Source organism: Alligator mississippiensis, chromosome 4 (genome assembly GCF_030867095.1).
Source record: "Alligator mississippiensis isolate rAllMis1 chromosome 4, rAllMis1, whole genome shotgun sequence".
Taxonomy (NCBI): domain Eukaryota; kingdom Metazoa; phylum Chordata; order Crocodylia; family Alligatoridae; genus Alligator; species Alligator mississippiensis.
The window spans coordinates 212,411,791-212,435,584 of record NC_081827.1 but is presented as its reverse complement, the minus strand read 5'-3'; the positions used below and the strand labels follow the sequence as shown (position 1 = coordinate 212,435,584).

The 23,794-nt window shown below is 39.9% G+C and overlaps 1 long non-coding RNA gene across 1 annotated transcript; it reads right to left on the bottom strand.

Annotated features, from left to right (window-relative positions):
- Positions 1-1,514: 1,514 nt before the first annotated feature.
- Positions 1,515-22,027, bottom strand: LOC109281322 (uncharacterized). Its single transcript, XR_002087929.2, has 3 exons — positions 20,807-22,027; positions 18,716-18,763; positions 1,515-1,806 (listed from the first exon to the last, which is right to left on the bottom strand). It is a non-coding gene; the product is annotated as an uncharacterized LOC109281322 (long non-coding RNA).
- Between the last annotated feature and the right edge of the window lie 1,767 nt (positions 22,028-23,794).

The following is a 23,794-nucleotide window of genomic DNA, read 5'->3' as shown; positions in this document are numbered from 1 at the left end:
GCCTGTGGACGTCGAGGAGCCCAAGAACTGCATGCCAGGGTCCTTTCTGGTACCCCTTTGGACAGTGTCGTTCTGGGATGCCTGACTTCGCTGAACTTTGAGGAAAAGTTGCCGATGCTAATAGCTTTTGTCTGTCATTGTTTGTTTTGTTACTACGTGTAGTTGTGTTTTTGTTAAGTCAATAAATCTTTCTTACCTTTCTACCCCCAACCGTACTCTCAATCCTGAACCCTCTGCAGGCGGCTGGGACACTCTTGACTTTCATATCCCTGTCCTTTCTTGGTTACTTTCCATGACCATCTTTGTTATAAGTATTGTTGATGCTGATATTAATATCCTTGTCATCTTTTACTTACTTCCTGGGCCTATCTTTGTTATAATTACTGTTGATGCTGATATTATGACATGGTGTTTAGAGGCTCCAAATCAGGGATAAAAGACCATTGTGTCAGGCATGTGTGTGGGGGCGTGCCTAAAATTATAAAAGGTCCCTGACTGAAAAGGTCTCCAACTGAAAAAGCTTACCATCTCTATAAAAGCATCCCATTCTTTTCATTGTCCTCAATCGTAGTTTCACCTCTTCCCTTTATCATGACCATGAATATGTACAGAATGTCATTTCTCTTCTGTCCTTTATTCCTGCCTAACCTCATTCAGATTTTTTAAAGTAACACTTCTACGCTGAGGTCTCATAATTTTTTTTCTCCACACAAGTCTTCTCTTGACTCTCAGAGTCACATATCTCTCTCCATCATTTGTTTTGGAAGGCCTAGTTTCAGCTTAAGCCAACTATGAACAAAACTGGGATCCTTCTTGCTCTTCCTTAACCTTTCCACTTCCCCCTTTCCTATTGCAATTACTACCCCTACAAGCCTGCTAATTTTATGAAAATTTAGACTTTGTTAACCATCTTCCCCTCTAGGTCTTTCAGACTTACTTATGTTGCTTCTTTCTCTTCCACAACAGTTAGAAAATTAAATCCTTCTGCCTTGAAGCAGCAGCTCATAGAAACTGGCCTATAGTTTTAAAAAACTTAGAAAAGGCACAGTCTAATTAGTTGTTTGATAAAAGACCTCCACAGAAAAAAATAAATTTGGAGAACATGTGCATCTTTTGTGCATTACAGTATAGTTGACAGATTTTAGCTAGGACTACTGCGGAAAAAATCCACATATTATCTTTTACCTCTATAGGGTGCCATACTGATTTCAGATGCAGAAGTCCCTGGTTCAATTTCTTGCTGGAATGGATTCCTCACAAATAAGGATAATCCTTCATTTGATGTTTACTCACTTGGATACCTTTCAGTATTCTGCCTGGTCCACATCAGGCTTTGCAATTTTTATTTATTCTTGCCAGAATGCACTTATGCATTAGTTGATTTTATTACAGTTGAAATGGTGCTTTCATTCATAGGCCTCATTTTCAGTGGCTTCAAATAACTTTCCAAAACATTTACCTCTGGGCTGATATTTCTCAGCTGAAAGGTCAATTTTTATTTTAGAGCTGGAAGAGAATATGTTCAGCAGCTTCTGAGGACTAGACAATCAAATGATATGCTTTATCAAGCACTTATTAAAATATAGAACACTCTAATATAGTCTCAGTTTTGTGATTCTTTCTTGGGGTTTTTTTGCTTAATCATAAGTAAATCAACAACAATAATAATAAACAATCAAACACCATTTAAATAATAATTACTGTACCTCTTTCCTTATGCATCCTGTTTATTCTGTGTTTGTCCTGTTTAAATGGTAATCCATCTGGACCAGAATGACCTACTTGCACTTTGTTTTTCCTGCAGGCCTGTGATGATTATGTAAGAATAATAAATGTTATTTTGAGTTATTTTTAGTAAAAATTAATTTTTAAAAAATCTATCAATGAAATGTTAATACTGTAGTTTTAGTTAGACAAAAATCAAGATACAACAAGCTAAAATATCAAGAACAGGCAGTGTTCTCCATCACAATATAATCCAGTATATCATTCTCATCATTCTATGAGCACATATATTGGGATATTAACATTACATGATTGCAAGTTTAATGTGATATAATACTCAGAAAATAATGCAATTTGTGAGCCAAATTATCAGTTGTCTCAAAAGAAATCGGTGAGTGAGCCAAAGACATGCCATCCCTACTGTCAATGTCATTGGAGCAACATAGGTCTTTCTACTTTGCTAGCCCCAGCTATAATCTTGGCACAATGGTGCCACTGGTGGTTTGCACAACTTCTGCTATGAGACTGAACTGACATTTGTGCTTTTGATAATGCCTCTCTAAATAAATAAGGGTCAGATTCATTAAAAACAATGTCAGATATGCAAATGATGATTATAATGATTACTAAATGCAAGTGTAAAATTATAACATCATATATTACACTAGAAAACATTATGATCATTGGACCATTCCTGCTCTGATTTATATAAATATAAAAATTATCTATTCACAACTATTATGATAATATTATATTGAATAATGTTGAGATTTTGCAAAGGAACTTAAAGAGACTAGGTGGCCAAGCTCCATTGACTTGCAAGGAAAGTTGGGCACCTAATTACTTTAGGAAACACAGAAAATCTAGTTTAAATGTAAAAAACATTTTGCATTTTACACAGACGATCTATAAATCTATTTTTGTGAAAAAGATGCCCCAAAGGTCATAATCAGGGATCCTAGTTTTCTGTTCACCACAGAAAATCATGGAAAAATACAAAATTCAAGTTTTTCCATGACCCACTGAAAGCATGGTGGCATCCCGTGGCAAGTGGTACCATTTCTGCTCTCTTTTATTTTTAACATAGTTTTTACCTCTCAGTCAATCAGCAGCATGAGTAGGGACAGGGACAAGGGGTGCTAACTGGCTGAGGCAAAAACGGTGACAAAAATAAAAACTGGTAAAAATGGCACCACTCACTGGGGGATGCCACTGCACTTTCAAGAGGTTGTGGAAAAATGCAGATTTTTGTGTTTTTTAAATGGAGATTTTTTTTGCTTTTTTACCACAGAAAATTAGGATCCCTGATCATAACAGAAGATGGCAAACTTTGGTTTTATTTTGCGTTTATATAGCATGTGTAAGTTTATATATATGAATACAGAAAGTATCATTTAATATCATTATGCTATATATATTAGTACTATATACATTATATATTATAACACTATTTACTATAGTAAAATATATATAATATTGACTATACAATGCTATTATATATTCAATAACATTTATCTGACATTATAAAAAAATATGCAATATTTGCAGATAAGTGCACTGGTAATTATAATAATATACAGATGTAGTTTACATATTGTGGGCTACAACCAAGTCCTCAACAGGATAAGAATTGATAGGATGAGAGTAAGATGATCAGGACACTGAGTATGAATTGCTTTAAAATTGCTTTAAAATACTGAATATTTGAGTAACCATTTCTGGAGTTATTTCTTTATTGATGCAAAACTAAGGGGAATGTTATCAAATACGTAATTTTATTAACAAAATCATGATTTTCTTTCTGTTGGAGAAGTGCAATAGAGTATTTAAAATACACGACTATCCAGGGAATAATTGGCTTTTGAGGGAATTGTCATACTGAAAGTGATAGTTATTTTGAAGTTAAATCCACAGATCAAACAAGGAGGGTAGCACCATTATTCAAATAGTATAGATGAAACAATTATAATTATGTCTAAAAATTCAGTCTTATGTTCAGTACAGTAAAGGATCCATTTCACCTAAAGGTGAGTATATACCACATCACCTGATTCAAAGCAGTGACCTTGATTCAAATGCAAAATATCTATTCCTGTTGCAGATGAAATTCACCAGGACAAAATGTTCAATAGAAAGATTAAATTTCCAGTGGGGCAGAAAGATATTTGCCAGTATCTCATTACAGCTTTGATACAAATGTCCTGGATTTCAATCAGTGCTGAGATAGAATGGCAATAATCCAGTAGTAAGACTAGCCAAAGCTTTGTTTCCTGCAACATTATGCAGTTTTTTCATCTAAAATAAAATCTTGTAAGATTTCCAAGAGGAAAGAAATAGAAGGAAATAACCTTCTAGTCATTTTAATGTCAGATATATGATGCATTTAGTGATGTCTGCCTGATAACTTTGCACCAGGAGGCGAAGGTGACATCATTTACATTTTTCCAGCATAAATGAAAAGCGCTGAATTCCTTGAACTGTAAGTGTCCCATCAATTCTTCCATCCTCACTGCCCCACCTCCCATCATTAACACAGCATACCCACTCTATCTGATGCATTTGATCCTTTACAATGAGAAGTAATTTGCCTTCTTAATGGAAATGTATGAAATTTGCTTTAACAGATTTTATGAGTTTAAACGACAGGTCCATGGAACATTTCCATCTTCAGGGAGGTCATCTTTTACCCATAAGATGCATGAACATTTTAAAATAATTTAAAAGGTTTTCTGCTAAACATTATTTGATCATTAAGAGAGAGAGCATAGTTTTGTAGGTAAACCACAAAACCAGGACTTGGAAGTCTCACAGTCTACATCTCTCACACTTGAATGGCTATTTGACCTTGGAAAAAGTCATATAACTGTTCCCATCTGTAAATTTGGGGCATAATTATCTCAGAAGAATGTTGTGAGGATCACTTAGTTTATGAGGTGCTATGGTGTGGCCGCCATGGCAAAATATAGAAGCATAATTAATTTACTTTTTTTTCCTATTACAAAAAGCACATTGTATATGGCATGGATCTGATTTAAACAGCAATCATATAGATTGCCTTCCCATTAGATGTGAATTAATTTATCCCCTCCCCCCCGACACACACACTGAGATAAGTATAAATTCTGAAATAAGTATAATTATTTCTACATTTACAAACAAAGGTCTACAGGGAATAAAGATTTTGCTTCTGTACAAGGGCATGGCAAATCTCCTCAACTTCAGCAGGAGGAGGATCTGGACCTAAATCATTTGCTTGGGGCCTGAATTGGAAAAATAATCCAGTTTTTCAGATTTTATGTTCTGTAATATATACACAGGCATTCCAAACTATTAACCATGTGATACCATCTTATCTCCCATGCAAGTCAGTTTCATAGTAGGTAGGGCTGGAAGGGACCTGAGCAGATCATCAAGTCTGACCCCCTGCCATGGCAGGAAAGAGTACTGGTGTCAAATGACCCCAGCAAGGTGTTCATCTAGCCTCCTCTTAAAGACCCCCAGGGTAGGAGCCAGCACCACTTCTCTCAGAAGTTCTTACAAACCAGTCAATATATTAATAAACACAGAACGCTATAACTTAATAATAATTGCTGAATTTTATACCTCCATCTTTGTTAAACCTTACTTGGATTTAAAAACATGCACAATTGTTAAAATACATTACAATAATTGACCATAATCTGCCTTTGGACATGTACACAAAGGTCAACAGAAGCCAATACGTTTTTATACACAGGGATCTATTTCTATCTTTTATCCACCTATTATCTACAAGGAATGTCCTCACTATCAAAATGTAGCTACCTCTAGGGTAAAGAAAAGCAACAGCATACAATTATTTTATTTGGAGTGTAAATGGAGAATTATTTATCCAATCTTCAGTAAAGACCTTTTTTTCTTGGAGTTTACAGATTTCCCACATCCACTAATATCTATTGTCCTATATATTTTATGAACTGAAACAAACAGAACACTTCCATTCACATTAAGTATGAAGCGACTGAAACAGTGACAACAGTTCATTTGTTTTTTTTACCAAAAGAGGGCTGCTTAACTACACTATTCACTCAAAACCACAATGACTATTGCTGAGGGGAAAAAATGAATAAATAATATATTTATGTAAAGCATACCAAGCTTTAATTATGCTGCACAATTAGATTGCACTGCAAAGAGAAGGGCTGAACTAAAGTCTCACTAACACACAGAGCTTTCTTGATTAAAATAAATGTTTATAAGGGTTACTTCTCACATCCTGCAAAAACAGTCAGGCTGCAGCACAAGCAATTAAAACACTATATAATAAGCCAGTATCATTATGTAAAACATGGGTGGTCAGCCTGTAGTTCAAGTGCTACAAGTGGCAAGGGCAGCCTTTGTGCGTGACACACAGCAGATATGGGAGTGGACAGGCAGTGCAACAACAAATAGGGTGGGAAGTAGAAAGAAGAGTAGGAGATTAGGCAGGGAGCACACAAAAGAGGGCAAAAAGTAGAAAACAAGATTGGGCAGATTTTATCTTAATTTACAGTGAAAAAGTAAACTTGGACCAAAGATAAACCATACCTGACAAGGAGTAAAGTTCATTGGTACAGAAGGTTTAAAATAAATTAACTGTTTTTTATTAATTTACCTGTATAATATTTACTTACACTTTTCTAACACATCAGAAAATCTTCACCTGAATTCACCCCAAGCACATGCAGGCATAACTCCTATTGGAGCCAATGGGACTTGAGCCCATTTATGCCACCACTGAATTTGGTCCATTCTTTATGAGACAATACCATTTGCAACTAAAGCCTTGTACTTGTGTTTTACTACTGAGACTCCCCCTGAAAATCCACAGATTTAATACTCTGCCACTTAGCATCAAGGTGTGTATTCATGTTCAGTGGTAATGATTGACCTGATAGCTCAAAGCTGCTTAGCAGTTCTCTTATTTTCCTAATACAAGGAATGTTATGCAATAGCTCAACAATGCAAGGTTAGTGGGTTTGTCCATCTCTTGTGATGATTCTCTTCTGTTACAGTGAGTCTGAAGAGGATTGCCATAGAAAAATATACTAGGGCTGTCAAACAATTAAAAAATTAGATCGCAATTAGTTGCATGATTTAAAAAACTAGTTGCAATTAATCGCGATTTTACTCACACAGCTAAAAACTCAAAATTATGCACAGAAAAACTCAAATTATGCATAATTATACAGGTACTTTGTATGGTTGAGGAGTGTATGTGGGAATTTGTGAAGGTGTGGGGGGCTGCGGGTATGTGTGTGTGAGGTTTGGACCCTGAAAAGGGGGGTTCCTGCATGCCCTGGCAGGATGCAGGGTACTGTGGCTCAGGAGTGAGAGGCAGCAGCAGGGCTGGGGGGGGCTGTGACTTGGAAGTGAGGGGGAGACACAGACATACACAGACACCACCCAGCAGGTAATTTTGTGTAGGGGAAGAGGTATGGGGGAGGGAAGAGGTGAGGGGGCAGATTGAGGCCCACAGGGTGAAGGAGGGAGTGGGGCAGGGGCAGAGGTGAATGGGGCTTTGGGGTTACAGCCAGGCATGGGAGGGGGGAGCGTGGCTCATGACACTGCATGCACCCCCAGGGGTGGCACTGTGGGGGGGGGAAGAAGGGGGGCATGTGCCTCCTGGATTTGTGTGTAGGGTGGAGGTGGGCTGTGGGCTTGGGGCTCTGTGCCCCACTGCCATTGCCCTGGGAGCCACATGACACCATGCTGTGTCTCCTACCACCAGGTAGGCAGGGGACACATGGCGCAGCCAGCATGTGGCTCCCAAGGCAAAGGCAGCACAGCACAGATTGCTGCTGGAGACCCCAGACACTGGCCTGTGCCAAGTAATGTTCATCATAAGATCTTGTGTGCATGCAAACATGACTAGAGGGCCTGAAGTTTCCAGAATGCCTGAACTTCTACCCTCAATGACACCATGACCCAGTTGCATACATTAAAATGCTTGGCGCGTGCTCAGTTTACCACAGTGATGTAATCAGTGGTGGAAAAAATATGATGATAAAGTATATGTTGTGGACAGCTATGAGAAGTCCAACTGAGATGGTGTGTTGATTGACAGAATGAGGTGACTAATGACTGGATGATAAAATGACTGACAGGTGGTGTGATGAGTACAGTATAAAACCTGAATGAGTCGTCACCGCTGTGTGAGACTGCAGCACGCATGTGTGGGAATGCAAGTCTGCGTGATTGCGGCGCGATTGTTGTGTGCATGGGGTGGTGCATGAGGAGAGTGTGCGAGTCTGACAGCGGGGGCACTTGACTGAGGACTGGATTGTGAGAGGGATGGTGGTGGATGCATCTCTGAGAGAGAGTAAGCAGTGTTTGTGTTGAGGCCAAGGTTGCCTGCATGAGTGAGGGCCCAAATTCCCAGGATATCATTGAGCTGTGGAGTGACCCTGTTATCCATGAACATACCCGCCTGACTTACCTGCCATCCTTCATAAGGGTAAAGTATTACCCACCCCTGAATCTGAGGTGCTCAGTACGCATTTGGGGAAAGGCAGAGAAAGCCTCAGTGACTGTGGCTAAGGTCACAGTAGCTGTCTCACTCTCCACCCTAGGCCCTTAGTGCCCTTGACCACCCTTCTGTGGTAATCCAATGTTGTTGTTTGATTGTTACTTGTAAATATTGTACGTTAGCCAATTGCTCATGAAGAATGACGGGGGAGAGGGGGCTGGGATGGAGTGCCACCACCTAACGCCCCACGCTGCTGCTGTTCTGACTCTTGCAGGGAATGGGGTGGGGGCACTGACCTTGGCTCCCCTACCCTCTGTCCGGTCTTCAGTGTGGCTTTGGTATCATGGCAGTGCTCCCCCACGCTTGGAGCACTCTGATTGGCTGTTTCTTTCCATCAGCCAATCAGAGTGTGAATAAACTGTTACGGATGGACAGAGACAGACTTAGGCTTTTATAATATTAGAATACTGTTTACCTTGAGATTCCTATTTGTTTTCATTGGTGGTGCTGTTAGTGACAGGATTTGTTATAATATATTTTCATTGAACTTATATCTGATTGTCTTCGAGTCATTGGTATATTTGCTATCTGGGTGGGGCCAGGCTGCAGGCCAATACCTGGGGGAGAGTCCCTTTTCAGCCTGCCATCAGCAGGCTAGCAGGGCAAACGAGGATTAACAACCTTCTGTATTTATATTTCTGAGACCCTGTGAATCCATTCCCTCACCGCAGCCCCCCTCCCCCCCAAATCTGGGGGGCATGTGCCCCTCTGTCCCACGACCTGCCCCAGCCCTGGGGCTCCATTCACCGCAGCCCTCACTCCCTCCCAGACTGGGGGGGCCTCAGTCTGCCCCCTTACCCCTTCCCTTCCCCATGCCTCTTCTCCCCCACAGACTTACCAGCTGGGCGGTGCTCTACATGCCACCAGGCTGCATTCCTGGCCACCTGCAGGCTGTGGCTGCTTGTCTGTGTCTGTATGCGCTCCCCACCCTCCCGCTGCAGCAGCCCAGAGCCCGCACCCAGGCTGCCCTGTTGAACTCTGTGCTGCCACTGCTGCCCTGCTGGGTGGCCTGGAGGCAGCAGTGATGGCAGTGGAGTGGAGCCCAGGTGTGGGATACAAAACCACATGTGCAATTAATGCATTAAAAAAATTAATGCAAACACCTATTAACACATTAATCGTAGACGTTAACCACAACTGACAGCCCTAAAATATACCATAATTAATATTCTCAATTCAGCTGGTTATGCTAAACATAATTCTAAAAAGTGTAAAGAATTCTAAAATCTCTGCATTCATTGCCTTCTCAGGATGATTCATCCTACTCGAGAATTAACCTAATAATGATCTCTGCTGAGAATTTTTAAATACTAAGAATATTCCTTTATAATTTTTCTTCTTTTCTTCTTTTATTCATAAAAAAACCCACAAAACATATTCAGAATATAACTCCACAATATATTCTCCCAGATTCACACATGGATAAGACCCTCTAAATACATATCGCCCCCATTCTGGACAGCAAAGGACTCAGCCACTTATTCATCAATCTTCTACTACTTCATCGAAGCCTGGAAAAGCTCTCTGGGAGTTCAAACAACAGTGGAAAATGGGCAGGCAAGCAGAATAACTGGGTGAGGATGCAAACAATTCTCATTCTGGTTCTGAGAAGAATACTGGAGGAGATAATAGAGACTCTGGTCTAAGGACTACCAAAAGCTGGAAGCAAGGGCTGTAGTAGAACTGTGTTACCAAGGAACTAAGTGTACCTAAGGGACTAGAGTGTTAAGGTGGCATAGGGCCTCCTGTGTTTTTTGTGGGGTTTGCATCAATTCCTACTGATCCACCAAGCTGGGGGATGGGTTTTAAGACTTATTCCACAGGATGGAGGAGGGGTGACTGGTGCCTCCCGAGTCGGGGGGGGGAGGGGCACAATTTGTGAGCAGGCCCGGGGGCAGGCCAAAAGCCCCATATCCACTCCTATACTTCTGTGTCGCAGCTTAGTGCCCCCTTCTCCCCTCCCACACACACCACTGGACCACACAGCAAAAAAAACCTGCCCCATCCTAAGCGGTGCCAAGCTGGGAGCCAATCTCGGGAGGGCACCAGTCACCTATGGGGTGGAGAAAGGGGAAAAGAGACTGATCATTCCTCCTTCATGAGATAGATGTGGAGGGAATTTTGTGAGGAAATTCTTGCAGAGGCTTCTTCTCCAATAGTACCTTCTTTTTGGTTTTCCACAGGGAAAGATCAGCTAGGTCACTTAATTTTTGGTTTCATGGATTTTCAATTCACTGTCACTGTTTCTCTCTACTGCATATTGTTGTTATATGTTCTCTGTAACAAAACAATCACCATATGTATACTGAAACAGTTTGGGTTTTTTTAGAAAGTCTATATATAACTTCCTTATATGAGGAGAAAGTGTACAGTTTTTCAAATATTTCCCCAAAATATTTAAAAAACAAGTATAGCAAATGTATCCTTTTCATGAAATACATATGGGATGTTATCATATAATTAAATGAATCATAACAGTCATATAAATGCAGGACTAAAGGGGACCTCAACAGATTATTTAATTCAATTTCTTGCACAGAGGCAGGATCAAGTAAACCTAGACTGCTCCTAATATCCATAAATAGTTCTGTTCCAGCATTTCATCAAAATTACACTTAGAAAACTTCTTTCTAAAATGTAACCTAGATCTTTTTTGTTGCAAGCTAAACTGATTTCTTATGGTCCTTCCCTTGTATTCTCACCAGAGAATAACTGATCACTCTCCTCTTTATGACTATATTTTACTAATTGAAAGATCATTATCAAGTCTCCTCTTAATCCTTGCTTCTCTTCTTAAACCCATTTGCTTTAATTCTTCATTCAAAGATCATATTTTCCAAACTTCTTGTTATTATTGTTGGGGGGGTTTTCCTGGATTCTCTACAGCTTGTCTACATCCTTCTACAGTGGGTGGTCCAAACAAAATACAACATTCCAGCTGAGGCCTTCCCTAATGCCAAGTACAATACAGCAATTGCCTTTCAGTTTTATATAACCCTCCCTGTTAATACTTTCCAGAATAAGATTTGCCTTTTGTGTATCAGCATAACATTATAGAGCCTCCACTTCTCCAAAAAATTCCTGACCAGGCATATGCACTGAAGGTCTGGTGTGGCCCCTCATGCATACACCATGATCCAGGAAGGTCAAGGATTGCCACCAATAACATTATGGACTTATAGGGCGCGTCCAGACAAGCCCGCACTTGCCTCTTGCAGCATCTCAAACCCCTTTAAGATGCTGCAAGAGGCACGTGCAGGATCAAAAAAACATTTCCCACACTGCAAATTTGCAGCGCGGGAGCAAAATTAGACCCCTGGATATCCAAGGGCCAAAGGAATATCCTGGGGGGAAAACTGGGTCAGATCGTGCCCTGAGGCAACCAGAGGCTCGGACCTTCCCCAACTCCCTGTTTGTTCCCCCCACCCTCATTCCTTCTCCCCACCCCCCAACACTCACTGGCAGTAGCAGAGAAGGAGCAAGAGGCTGGAGAGAGCAGAGGAATGTCTCCAGCTCATTTCCAGGGCCTTGTCTCCAGCTCCCTGCTTGTTCCCCTCCCGAGGCTGGAGATGAGCAGGGCGCTGGAGACAGCAAGGGAATGTCTCCAGGGGCTGTCTCCAACCTCCTGCTTGTTCCCCTGCTGTCTCCAGCCTCCCGAGGCTGCAAACAAGCAAGAGAAGGAGCAGGGGGCTGGAAAGAGCAGAAGGCTAAAGACAAGCCCCTGGAGATAAGCTGGAGACTTCCCCTGTTCTCTCCAGCCTCCTGCTCATTCTCTGCTACTGCCGGTGAGTGTGTGTGGGGGGTGGTTCAGAGAGCAAGTGGGGAGCTGGGGGAATGAATGGAGGATGAGGGGAATGAAGGGGAGATAGTGGGAATGAATGGGGAGCAGAAGAATGAATGGGGAGCTGGGGAATGAACGGTGGGCGGGGGGGAACCAACGGGGAGCTGGGGGGAACAAGCCTCCTGCTCATTCTCCTATTCTCTCCAGCCTCCTACTTGTTCTCCTGCTCATCGCCAGGCTCTGGAGGCTGGAGAAGAGCAGGGGGCTGGAGACTAGTGCAGGGGCTGGCAGGGAGCTGTAGCCCCTAGGGGGCCTGGGACCCTGCAGGAAGGGTAGTCTGTGTGCTGGGGGGGACTCTACCCTGTGGGGGGGGGGCAAGGGACCATTGGCAAGGTGTAGGGGGTGCACATGCACCCCAAGTGTGGTGGTGTACCCCCTCACAGACACTGCTGGACGTGCCTGTGGGTGGTCACTGCTTGCCACCACCCCCCGCTGCCGCCAGTGGCATCTGCAGGCAGTCAGTGATTGCCACTGGCCACCACTGTTGGTGTCTGCGGGTGGTTGCCGACCCCTGGTTGGTGCTCGCCATCCCTCCCCCCACTGCTGACAGTGCTAGCGGTGTCTGCGGGAGCTCCCCGCTTACCATTGCCACCATGCTCCCACCACTGTCAGTGCCGCCATGCCCTGCCAGCCACCAGGGGCACGTGACATTCATGCAAAGGACCCACCCCTCCTAATCAGCCCCCACACCCACAGTCTCCCCACACCTACCCACATCCACCCACATCCCCCCTTCCCACCCCCTCCTGCAAACCCCACATTCCCCCATCACACACCCATCATGTGATAAGGAAACCAAAAGCAAACATTAAAACATATAGATATTTAGGATTTATTTTATCATGATGCTAGAGACACTGGTAGGCTTCCAAATTCCTTTAACATTGTAAATATAGCAATAAAACATTGCCCATCTGATCAATCCCCCTTTCTCTCTCTCTTTTGTTCTAAGTGTGGAAGAATGTGGATTTTGGGGTGTTTTTAAAAAGTGAATTTGGGATGCTGCTTCAGCAGTCTAGCTGACACAAGGGGCTAGTGTCCCCAGATACCAAGAGGCTGGGCCTCAGAAGCTCCTGAGAGCAAGTAGCCCTGAGCTGCTGGCCAGGGCAGGTTTTTATACTGCTGGGGCCAGCGCAGGCACTGACCCCAGGCTCTAGCTCTCCCTGGCTGCAGATCCAGGAGGAGTCAGTGCAGAGTTATTTTGCCCCAAGTGGCACAATCTGCTCCACAACAAAGTGCATGTCCAAGCACGAGCACTGAGGCAAAAAGCCCTGGCTCAGATTTGCACCACTTCTATTTGAGCTGCTGCAAACGCATCTTTGTAGCTCTCCCTCATGCTGGTGGCTCCCCCACACCATTGAGCTGCAAAGCTGGGCTGTAGTGGCCATGAGGACTGTTGGCTCCTACTGGGGAGCCAGTATTCTATTTTTGGGATTTTTTATTTTATTTTACAGACATCATCTGAAAAATTGTGAATTAAATGGGTCCCTATTTATGAAACTATCACGTGCATTTATCTTTAGGGTTTTTTTTTCCTTTTGTATATTTTGTAGACAATGCCTGTTTTTGTGGTTTCTGCAAAATCTGCAAAATTTCAAATTAAGCAGGTCCCTATGTATGACACTATCATGTAGGACAATGTTAAAAGCCTGAGCATTTCTGTATGGAGCAGAATATAAATCATCATCATCATCACATCTTCTGCCTCCTCCCTATCCATTATGACAGTTACCATATCAAAGTACTAGATTATTTAAATCAAATTACCCATAAAATTTGTTTCTTTTAAAAGAAACACTTCATTTCTACTTCAACATTTTAAAATTCAAACACATTTAAATATGAAACAAAATAAAGACACTGAAAAAAATACCCCAAACTTTTCATTCTGAAAAGGTTGAAACAGAACATTCCAACATTATCAAAATACTCTGTTTAAGAATTTTTTTCTAAATTAACTCATATTGAAATCAGTGTTTCCTCAGCAAATTCTTCAAGTTTAACTGCAAGTTTCAACTTAAACTAAACAGATCTGTTGATGTATATATTCAGTGATTGAGGGTTAACTGTTTTGCCCAGTTTTGTATAGTGGATCTGATTTGGATTTTCCTTAAGGCAATATGCACCTCTCCTGTAGTGTAAAAATTGGGGTAAATATTTAAACCTGTAGTTTTAAGAACGAGATTCAGCCTACTACTTGAACAAAAGGGAGGGAGGGGAAGGAGGGATGCAAAGGTCCGTGTGTGCATGCTTGCACATACAATTTCAGGTTTGCAGTTTTAAAAATAAGAGTCAGGCCCACAATCTTGATTAATTAATTCAGATTAATGCATGATCTGTTAAGCTGATTCTAGATGTACTTCATCTGACATTTAGAAGTAATACATTATACTTTTATTTGGCCAAAAGCTAGAGGGCAACCCCATATTGCTCATGCCCTAAATGTAACATTTATTTAAAACAAGCACTTCTTTTCAACTAGCAACTGAAGAAAACAAAAACACAAAACTGCTCTCTCATGAGACAACAAGGCTACCTATCTCATAACACATACTGAGAGAAAAGACAGTTTTGACACCACATGAAATTGAGCACTGAGAAACACTGAGACCTGTGGAGATGACGCCTATGGTTAAAAGCATTTACTGGATAAAAAATTGCCAGCAGTAAAGCATCCACTTCTACACATTCATAGTAGCAAAATATACCTTACTTGTACGTAATTGCACACTTCTCTCACCCTTTAAAAAACTAAAAGCAGTATTTGTTTAAATTTCTGACATTATGTGATGTGTACTTTTCATTGTCTTATGGTTTTCTTGAGTCTGAAAATCTCATATCATGGGATGGATGTAATCTCATCTAACACTACAGGCTGTCTAGAAATGTACTGGTTCACGTTCTAATTAGAATGTGTCAAAGCAGACTCAAATAATTGAGTCTGTTCTGTGTTCTAATTAAAACGCTCCAACATGGCCTCATAGTCACGTGTATAAGCCCCCACAGGTTTAAAAATGGACGCTGGGGACCTTGTCAAATGAGGTTTAGATAAAGCATCCCATGAACATTTTATATCTGCAGAGGCTTAATACACATGACAGTGAGGTTCTTTAATTAGAGTGGCTCTCTGGAAACCATTCTAATTAAAATGAGCTCTCAACCGCCTAGAACATGTATAGGCACCCATACAGAATAACACATCATTATATAAAAAAACTGAATGAAACCTTTTTTCAGTTTTCTGATCTTTGAATTTATTGTTTTTTGCATCCAAATACAAATCCTGTAATACAGACCTGGTCAACCTACAGCACAAGTGCCACAAGTGACACAGGCAGCCTTTGTGTGTGGCGCATGGCAGATCAGGGAGAGGATAGGCAGTAAAATAACAGATAGAGCAAGCAGGAAGCAGAGCAAGAGATCAGGCAGGGAGCACAGAGTGGGGAGCAGAAAGCAGAGCATCAGATTGGAGAGAGGAGGTGATCAGAGTGGCAATCAGAGAGGGTACAGGGCTAATTTGTGTCATGCCTGTCAAAAAGATTGGCCCCTACTGCTCTAATACAATTAAGAATATCAAATGAAATCAAATCAGATATAACTCAGAAGTGTATGTCATGATAAAAATTAGTTCTTTTTTTCCTAAGCTATTTCACTTGCACAGAACAGAACATTTTATGACAAAAAGTATATTAAAACACTTGCCAAATAAATTAGATTACAAATTAGATTATTTGGGATGTTTCACAATTTTATAACTAGGAGTATAGGGATGTAGTCAAGAAAAGTCAAATATATGTTATCCATGAAAAATATCATGATATTTAGATAGCACAGCCTGTGAAATAGTATCCCAAAATAAGTGATGGATGCCCTATGGCCTAGGACATTTAATACTACACTGAACAATAACCATGCAAGAAACAATGGCCACAAGCTAGCAGAGAGCAGATTTAGACTGGACATTAGGAAGAACTTCTTCACAGTTCGAGTGGCCAAGGTCTGGAACGGGCTCCCAAGGGAGGTGGTGCTCTCCCCTACCCTGGGGGTCTTCAAGAGGAGGTTAGACGAGTATCTAGCTGGGGTCATTTAGACCCAGCACTCTTTCCTGCTTATGCAGGGGATCGGACTTGATGATCTATTGAGGTCCCTTCCGACCCTAACATCTATGAATCTATGAATCTATGCAGCAATAAGGAGACTGATTTTCTGTCTGACACATTTTCTCATATGTAACATGTATTCTTCTTCAAGAACCACATTCATATTATGAAATGTTTGGCTCTTTAACTAGAAATCTTTTTCCTGAAAATGTACATTGGATTTGCATGTAACTGTCAACGGCTGATGTCCAAATTAGAGACATGCTATAGGAAGCAGCTGTTTTTGAAACAAATTCAAACACAGTTCACTACTCTTTACTGACCTCACCCAAATTTTGTATACAAGAGTTTTGTTTCTGATTAAGACCTACAGTTGGCTGTAGGACTCCTGCTACATGTGATTTCCTGCAATATGCCCCAAGTGATATAGGGTTTAAGTGCCACTGTGGGTAAATTGCATATCTCTGTACACAGGGAGGGAACTAGGTCAGTTAAAAAGGATTCTCTATATTGCTCCTGTTCTTCTGCAAGCCTTCCACCAAAGTAGGACAACTTTAAATTCTGGCCAAGGCTGCTAGATCTTGCCAAGTAGATGCAATGATTTAATATGTTAACCTTTCCCTGCCATTTGCAGCTGATACCACCCACTTTTGAATCTGCACCAATGAATGAGCGAGCAGATCCAATGTTGTTTGAATAAATGCTGTAGGCAGCTAATGCATGCATCTCCCCCCTCTCAACAGACTTTCTGTAGGCAAGGCTCAAGTGCCTGAGGTTTTTTGTTAACGATGTATTTTCATTTACATCCTACCTTGCTACCTATTTTAAATGCAGGGGATTTATTTCAATTAACATAAGTGCGAAAGCTTTTTTCTCCCAAATATTTGTGATGTAATGCAATACTTCTATTGGCATAGATTTCATAGACATTAAGACTGAAAGGGACCTCAGGAGAACATTGGGTCCAGCCCCCTGCCCAAGGTGCATGTTTGCTTCATAGTTCAATTGAATGCAAGTTTTTAAGCATCTCTACATCTGTTAGAGAAGATCCAACTGAAACTGTAATTCTGCTCTCATTTACCTTGTTAGCTCTAATATGATTCTTGAACTGACCTGAATGCTATTGTTTTCTAAGTGACTCAATTAATTAAAAACAATTATGATGGAAAAATATATATTGTAAAACTTAATTTTTTAACAGCTAGTATAGAAAAGGGAATATTAAGTAGTGGTTATAAACAAAGGACTGAGAACCAGGAATCTGGATTCTAATCCCTATTATTTTGCTGTTTGGCCTTTCTAACCTCTCCCATCCCAGCTGTAAAGAAGAATAACAACCATCCATCCCATTTGGATAATTATTTAATATGTGTGCAGTAAAGCATTTTAAGATTCTTGGAGAAAAAACAGTTTATATATTATTTTTAGATCCTTTAGGATTTTTATTAATGTTTATTACTGGCTTTTCTCTGCAACCAGGAAGACACTGTACCTACCCAAGATCATATATGTACTCTTCCTTCAAAAAAGGAGGAAAAACGTAAATATACTTTCATTGTTTTCTGGCCTAAAGATTAATAATTTCATTTGATGTATTGTACTCTTTGTTTTTTGGCATGTTAGAAACTGACAACTCCTCTAGTATGGTAAATAGATCTATGAATAACATTACTAATATTTAGCATTATAATAAAATTAATTATTTAATCTTCACCAACACCCAATAAAATACACACATATTTAATCCTACCTCTTGAAATAATTTAACATATGAACAAATGACTACAATATTAAATTATTCCTATTTCCAAAATTATCCTAGTATTCTTTTTGATCAACAAATTTAATATAATAAATTTTAAAAGAACTGTAGCATCTTCCTAACAAATATTCTGGCATATGCTACCTTCAATGCACACATTTAACTTAATTAATGAAAGTCAGGCACACAAATTGAGAGCAACATGTATCACAGTCTACAGTATGTCTGAAAATAGTTCCTTTTGTGCTGATATTTTGGCTGTTTTCAGTCTACCTTTTAAAAACATTATAACTAGTACAGGTGTGGGTGCATTATAGGGACTTTTAAGTAGCCTTCATTTTTTTCCTATCTTCTTAACCACATAATAGAAAAAATAAGAGTATAGTGCAGAGACCACAAGGAGGAAAAGGAACTTGCCCTGATTTTTTTCAACTGGTAAACCTATTTCTATAATGCTCAATGGTGAATCATTCTTAAGTGCTGGACCATTCACTAGGGTATGCATTCAGTGCCAAAGGTTACCAGATTGCAAAAGTGTTCTCATCTCAGAAAGGCCTCATAATTCACCATCACCTTATTTTGACATTCAGGGAAAAATTTGTGCATCAAGCAGAAGAAATAATGGGGGGTAGGGTAGGGATTATATTAGCAATGCAGCAAACATTCCAAAGGGAAAAACACAGTCTAAAACAAAAATAAGAATTAAAGTAATACTTGTTACATTATAGGGAAAGACTTACCTCAGTCCAAGTATCTTACTGAGTGCATAACCTGTACTTCAAGTGCTCCTGAAATATAAGGAGAACAAGAAAATTAAATAGTGACTAAAGTTCTCAGAGCCTGAACAGATATACTATAGTTTATAAACGTAGAGAAGCAACAGGATTTACCACTGCCCAAAAGTACAATAGAAAGTTTACTCAAAGAAACACATCCCCTCAAGGAGATTGAAGAATATAGTTGTAGAAACATCATCACAGATCACTGGCTCTCAACCTTGTTGGACTCAATGCACCCCTCAAAATGCCATCTCTTAGCTTTCACTCATTTTTTACAATAGAAAAATAATAGAGTAATTCTGCTGCAGAGAATTCAGAAAGACCATGACAGATCAGAATGTTTTTGACACTATGGGCTCCTATTTGAAATCTCTAGGTTTACCTTGTGATTCATGTGAAGGTGTCTGCTCACCTAACAGCAATAATGTTTCATGGCTCCCTGTGATACCCTTAAAAAGATCTTGTGGCACCCTGGTTGAGAATCGCTGACAGATTCTCAGATCTGATCCAGCTGCGCTTTACACAGGAATGGAGGTATAAGGTTGACAAGAAAGCTAAAAGCTACTTATTTCATTCTCTAGTCCTGGGGATAGACAGTGGCCAACTGTATTCCCATCATAAATTAAAGCAGTTCCAATCTAACTTACACACTCAAAGACAGGGACTATTACACAGCTGGGGATCACTGTGATACACAAGATGCTGCAACCACGCAGCAGAGATTTAGAAATAGCACTGCTGGCTCTTTGCCAGGTGTTGTTTCGCCTACGCAAAAGGAATTCTGAGATGCTCAGTTAAGCAGTTGTACTTTGCATCCGTCTTGCTTGGACAATATTAGGAGCGAAGTGAGGAAAGTGCTAAATTCAGTCTGATGATTGTACCTGAATTAGCATTCTATCACTGTTTGTATGCCAAGGCCAGTTTGTCCCATATAAACCCATTTTAAAACTACTGTCAGCAGAACCAATTGTTAAGAAAGAAAGGGTATGAACATCCCTGGACTGTGAAAATTAGCTATTGTACCCAATATGTGCTTTTTTTTTAAATATAAAACTTAAATCAAATTAAAGAAATGGTTTCCAGCAGCTACAGTTACCTAAGCTCAGGATCAGGAAAGATGTTCCACTATTAAAGAAGTACTAGTGATTAATTACCCTAGATCAATTAATCAAATTCTTCATTTTTTTTAAATTTGCCCTTATGATTAGTTCTTCTATGGACGCTAAGATTCTGAAGTTAGTGAGGATCAATGAATTTTCCTTTGTACAGAATCTTGCACGTGGAGTATTTTTACTTCTATGACTTGACCGTTGTTAAAATATGTAAATATCTTAAAATCTGAATTAAAATGTTTCAAAACAGTTATTTAAAATGAATATCAAAATAAGAAGAGAAAGAAACAAAATTCCCAACATTAAAGAAATATAGTTCCTATATACACTTAGTCATCATTGTTGGTGGTGGCAATTCCTAACAGTCAAGGATGATCACTCCTAGGAGTCAAGTAAAGGCTTGTAGATGAGTCTATTGATGGCTGAGAAAGCCAATCCTAGATACCACAGGTATTGGTTAAAGGGAGGGTCAGACTATGGATTTCTCAGTCTTTTTTCCTTTCCTTCTGTTTCTGTCATTTTTCTGTCTCCAAGGTGAGACAGTTTTCTTCAAAGTGGGTGCATCTACACGTGCTTTACTGTAGAGTTGACTAATTAGCTCCATAGTAAAGCATCAACATCTACACATGCGCCGATACTAGGGTGCAGTAAATTAACTCCAGCATAAGAAAGTATTGTTGGGGACAGTACTATTTTATGGCAAAGTACTTAATGCCACCGAAACGCAGGTGTAGATGATTCCCAATGCTGACACCTGGAGCCCGAGGCTGACCCCCCTGGACCCTGTCAGCCTGGGGCTGCTCCACTCTGGCTCAAAGTGCTGCAGTTCTGGGCACACATGTAAAGGCTGCACTCAGGAGCACCTGACTCCAACACAAACTGGACCAGAGTTTATCACCTCGCCCTTACAGCACATGTAGATGCACTCAGTAAGATGTACCTTCTTTCACAAGGCATAACCATGTAGTCCTTTCCCAGACTTGTTTTTTTCAATTTGTGACGTCGATGCCAGACTCAATGCTGATGCCATGTTGCAGATGGTCATGGATGAACATCTTGATTGCTGTAAGAAAGATGAAAAACAGAATTTGTGTGATCACACAGCCCTGCTTGATGCCAGTTTAGATGGCAAAGGGATCCGGAGCAGAGCCACTACATAGGATGGAGGCAGTCATCTGGTCATGAAGGAGTCTTAGGATGGTGATAAATTTCCCTGGACAGCCAAACTTCAATGAGATCTTCCAAACAGCCTCACAGTTAACAGAGTCAAAGGCTTTGGTCAGATCAATAAAGGATACGTACAGTTCCTGGTGCTGTTCTCGGCATTATTCCTGAATCTACTGGGCTACAAAAATCATATCCATAGTGCCTCTCAATAATCTAAAGCCACACTGAGACTCAGGAAGTACCTCACCAAGAGGGAGCAGTCAGTTCAGCAGAATTTGAGCAAGGATCTTTCCAGTGATGGAGAGGAGGGCAATACCTCAATAGTTTCCACAGTCAGTGGAATAAATATATTACCTTCAGAAAACCATAGCAAAGAAATTTTTCCCAAATGTTCCTGACAAATGTTTCCCACAATTCAATATTGTTACCTTTACATTTTTATTTGAAGGCAAATATAACTCCTTTATGTTCATATTATATACTATCCTACAAGTTTCACCCAGAAGCACTTACAGTCTCCTTTTATGGCATTATTTCTCAAACCTGGAAGCCATAGCACCTTGGGATGTCTTGATATCCTTCTAAGGGTGTTGCAAGGTGCCATACAATGTTAGCCCTGTTAGGTTTACAAACATGATTCACAAGTTAAACCCAGAGATTTCAAATAGAAACCTATAGTTGTGGTCTCTCTGAGTTCTTTGCAATAGAAAAACTGCTCTAAAGCTCAATACTCTGTAATAGAAAACTAGGAGGAATACAAGCACAAAAATGATTTTGCCAGCTTCCAACAGATCAAGATGATTAAAAGAAATTATAAAAAACTAATAGAAGAAACAGTATCAAATGAGGATGTGGGAGGAACTGGTAGCTGCAAGGCAAAATAAATTTAGTTGACTTTTTTGGCAGATCATAGCCAAAGGGACCAAAAAGTTTAGCTTAATCCCTGAAGAAACATGAGTTACATTTAAAAACAAAAATTTAACAACCCATTTGAAGCTGATGAAGAAAGTAATGTCTGCTCACTGAAGGAATTTTATTTGTTAAGTTACAAACAGATCATTACCGCACCTCTGACTCCTATATATCCCTACTGAGCAATTAAAAGGCTTTTCTCCTTGATTTTCTTCCCCCAAGAGATCTTCAAGGAATCCTCTGATTGAGGGCATCCCATTTTGACATTTTTTTCCATTATTATTTCAGAAGCCACTTATCCTAGCCATTGGAATAAAAATAGAATAGTCCTAATCTTTAAAAATGGTGAGAAGAGAGATCTTGCAGCATATCTTCGTATCAGTTTTATGCGTATTCCAGCCAAAATATTTGGGGGAGACTCTCTCATCTACAAACATGGATTTCTGAAAATAACATTCTGGGAGAGGAACAGATCACTTTTAGAGAAGGCCATTCTTTCACGGATCACTGCTTAGTGTGCTATTATTTGGCATCCAAATATGTAAAAAGAAAAAATATTTTATACATAGCTTTAAATTGCTCAAGGGAGGTTTTTACTCCATAGACCAATTACAGTTATGAAAGAAATGAGTAGTGACATCAATGGATAAAACTCTTCTACAAATAGTCATTGCTTACTATCCAAAGACAGCATCATAATACATGATGGGATCAGTGGTGCCTTGTTCAGCAGTTTTACAACTAACACAGAGGTACAACAAGGATGTCTGTTTACTCAGCTATATTTGAATCTATTCCTGAATGATCAATTCTAAAACATGGGGCTAATAGGGAATCAATTCAATGCACCCGTGATATTGAAATTCTGTCTTGCTTTATGCAGATGACATGCTATTAATGTTAAAATTCCAGACATGCCTCCAAAGGTTATTAGATGGTTTTTAGCAGTATTGTGACTCAAATAGCTTGAAAATCAAAACTGCTAAATTGAAGGTCCTGGTTTTAGAAATTAAAGGAGGTAGAAATTGGGGGAGGGGGGTGTTTAGAGAAAAATAAACTAGAGGTGGTGTCCTCAATTAAATACTTTAGAATCTATTTCAATAAACATGTGAGCTGGAATAAACACAAAGAAAATGTAAGTATTAAAATAAGCGTTGAGGGAATTTTATAATTGTACAATAAGATGGGCAGAAGGGCAGTACTGGCAGTACTAAAGGTCTACAGATCTAAGATTAAGCCCATTTTATTGTATGGAATGGAACTATGAGGTGCTAATTCCATGGTTCATTCAAAGATAGAAACAATTTCTTACTACTTTTTTCAGGTGGCTTTTATTACTATCATATTCTACAACAAGGGATAGAAGGGTTCAGGTAATCTGAAATGGGGCTCCTTGATGTTAATACTTTAGCTCAATTAAGAACTCCAAATTACTAGACATAAATCAGAGCTTGTACCCCTATCAGATACTCTAAGAAGCATATTTTAGAAGCCTTTCCTCTTCCAAATAAACCTTTATTTGACTGATTAAATAACAGTTATATTATCCTACAGATAAACATCCTAGGAAATGGGCTGATAAGTCACTAATGTAATATTACCTCTATATGTAAAACAGGATATACATTTAAATATTAACACCAGCTTGCAGAAAGATTTTTTCCAACTTCCCTTTTTTGGACTGAAGAAAGTACTCTTTTAGCCTACAAACCTACCTACCTACCTATCTGGTGAACAAAACTACAAACAGTGAGATGTCATTACTAGACTACGGCCATACACATTACAGGTATTGCACAATTAACTGGTTAACTACATAATTACCTTAAGACCAGCTACACATGATAAG